The sequence below is a fragment of the Siphateles boraxobius genome, unplaced genomic scaffold, assembly GCF_051911475.1.
Source record: "Siphateles boraxobius isolate OS27281-9 unplaced genomic scaffold, OSU_SipBor_1 9, whole genome shotgun sequence".
NCBI lineage: Eukaryota > Metazoa > Chordata > Actinopteri > Cypriniformes > Leuciscidae > Siphateles > Siphateles boraxobius.
Window position 1 is genome coordinate 1,075,001 of NW_027509219.1, and position 3,347 is coordinate 1,078,347.

Below are 3,347 nucleotides of genomic sequence, written 5' to 3' on the forward strand. Positions count from 1 at the left end.
AGGACCATTGCTATGGTAGAAGTAATGTGACTTCTTAAAAGACAACAATCTTACTTCACTAATGTTGTAAAGTTGTTGATAATTTGACAGTGAAGCATTATGCCCTGTCCACCCTCGTGAAAAACAAGTGCGCTTAATAGTGTTGAATGTGCACTTCAAATCTTAAAAGTCTTTTTTTTTTTTTTGAAAACTGTATTGCAATGAAATAAAAGGTCAAAATTAAAGGTTTTACTTTAAAGTTCCTTTTAAATCATGTTTTAATAATCTCTTTTGCTTTAAAAGTATCACTTATTCTGCGTTTACTGACTGATTATTAGTTATTTGATATTGCAATTAAAGTATTTTAAATGTGCTAAATTACAAATATATTTAAATACATGACATACAAGTTTCAATAGAAATTAAATTAAAGTATATTTTAGTTTGCCATGAATGTTTGTCAGAACATTCGGCAGTACATGCACTTTAACCATATTTCAAAGACAATATAAGCAATTATTCTACAGTTGTTTATTAGCATGCATATCACTAGGATATTGGCTGTTTATTATAAAGCACATATTAATGCCTTATTCTGCACAATCATATTCTACATCCCTTAATCCTACACAATACCTAAACTCTACTAACTATTAATAAACAGTAATAAGAAGTTTATTGAGACAAAAGTCGTAGTTTAGTTAATAGTGAGATTTGGAAATATGAAATTACATATAAATATCTATGAGTAAATCTTAAGAGGGTCAAAAAAAGCACTCTTGGATCAACTAATTGATTTTAATATAGGCTACATTAAATCTATAATAAATTTTCATGCAATTGTAAATAACATGGTGTATAGTGTCAGAAACACATTTAATTTAGTTTGCACTTATGTATATTTCTTAAAGTAGGCTATATGATTTATGTAATAAGTACTCTTTTTCAAAGTATGCTGAAGTGTATTTTTTAACAATTGTGATTATTTCATCCCTGAACTCAGGCACAGGAGCACAAACGGGACTGCCATATTAAAATGTTTCTTGTGTGTGTGTGCGCGTGCGTGCGTGCGTGCGTGTGTGTGTGTGTGTGTGCGTGCGTGCGTGTGTGTGTGTGTGTGTGTGTGAGAGAGAGAGATAGGAGGACGTCTGGTGAAACCCAGATTCCCTGTATCATAGACACAAAGAGAGCAGATAAAGTGAACATGGTGAGCTGGTCTTCAGATCCTTTCTGAGAAAAGACACACCTAAACTATCACACTCTCACACATGGAGCAATAATATCTATAGATATCATGTGCAGAATGTCAATCATAAGAGCTGCAATTAACATCAGCGAAATGCTGAATAATTACAGAAATAATTACAGAAATTTCAGCTTTGTTTAGGAAAGAAAAGATCTGACTCTCTTGAGCGAATCAATCTGTTGAATCGTTTCTTTTGATTGGTTCCCTCAAGATGATTTTTTAAAATTGATTTTAAACCATAATGAACTCAAGACTATATTAGGAAGGGATAGTATGTTGGAATCACCACCGTAACTAAATAACTAGTGCTGTCAAATCGATTAATGGCATAGATAGGCCTACATAAAAGTTTGTGTTTAGGCTAGGCTATATAATATCACACACAAACACACACACACACACACACACACACACACACACACACACACACACACACACACACACACACACACACTGAAACAAACCGTCCAAATGAACCGCATTTCTAAATTCATTCAGACTTGCCAAAAGAGGAAGGATCAGTTAAATAAGAAGAACTTGATTCGAATAGGCTAAATTAAAGGGATAGTTCACCCCAAAAAGAAAATTCTGTCATCATTTACTCACTTTCAAGTTGTTCCAAACCTGTATGAGTTCCTCTCTTCTGCTGAACACAAAAGAAGATACTTTGAAGAATGTCAGTCAGTTTCTGGTCCCCATTGACTTCCATAGTATTTTTTTCCTACTATGGAAGTCAACAGGGACCAGAATATCTTTGATTACCAACATTCTTCAAAATATCTTCTTTTGTGTTCAAGACAACACAGAATGGGGCATTACAAAGTGTTGTAGCTACTTTCTTCCCTTTTGATGTAACATTAGAAAAAGTCCACTTACTGCACATGCTTCAGCCACTTGCTTGGGAACACATAAAAGTGTTGGTGTATTGTTTAATACTGCACAAAAGAGGAAAACACAATTTCATTACAATGAAGTATACTGGGGGGAAATGTGATCAATAACTCATGGCAACATATTTTTTTTATATTAACTCTGTAGTTTCCCAGTCACACATGTAGACTTTCACAACTCAAAGCAATTCATTGCTACTCAAGGTTTAACAGCTGATATGACTGGACAGCCATTTGGATTATAGGCTTACTTAATTTAATGCAGCAACAAATTATTTTACAGTGTACTAGGATCATTTAAAGTTGATTTCCCAGCAGTGAAGGTGTTGTGCTCCTGGCCTCTGGCTGTGTGTCTGAGGAAGAGCTGAACCCAGGGATGCCCTCCACAAGGTTCACACTCAACCCAAGGGTCAGCTCTTCTGCCTGGGTATAATGTGGGAGTGCAGGACCACCACCTGTTTGTTTTTCTTTTCTTTTTTTCCTCAGCCTTTTTCTTGGTTGCTTTTATAAACAGGCACACATTTATTAACAGTGCCTTTCTTAAAATAGATTAGTTAGTACAAATGACTATTATGTAGAATATTCTAGTAGCCTACTTCACTTTTACTTGTTCCTATGTTCTAGTAGTGGTTGGTGACTGACATTACAATGAACAAAGTTATTAATTATTTAGAAATTATTAAAATATCAAAATATACTTTAATAAGTGATAAAACATCTAGCTACAAGCTTAATTTGTCTGCTACGTTTTGCCAGCCCTCTCTCTTGGCTTTTGCACACTTTGAGGTGTTCCCTGGCGTTTTAATTAAGTTTTCAAATTCTGCATATCCTTCAAGCAATAACTCTTGCTCTTCTGTGGAGAAAAAAACTGAGCGCGCTCTTTGGCCACGGTGAGCAGCCAATAGCAGCGTTGCTGACCAAGGTTTCTACTATCGATACATATCCCCTTTTATCTCCAACGCATGAACGAACGCGCAATTTTCTCAGATAACTCAATCCAGCTATACTAATCATAACCGGCAGGAGTGTTCGAAGAACCTAATTAGCCGGATCATGATGAGCACGATGATATTATCTTGGATGTCTCGTTTGATCTCGGATGTTTTAAGCAACGTACGAAGAACGGGCCCCTGATCAATGTACTTTTTATTGGTAACATGAGCTTTGAGCCCCACCTCCTCCCGTCACCGCTCTCACAGTCTGGCGCGCAAACGCTGCGTCACGATGACATC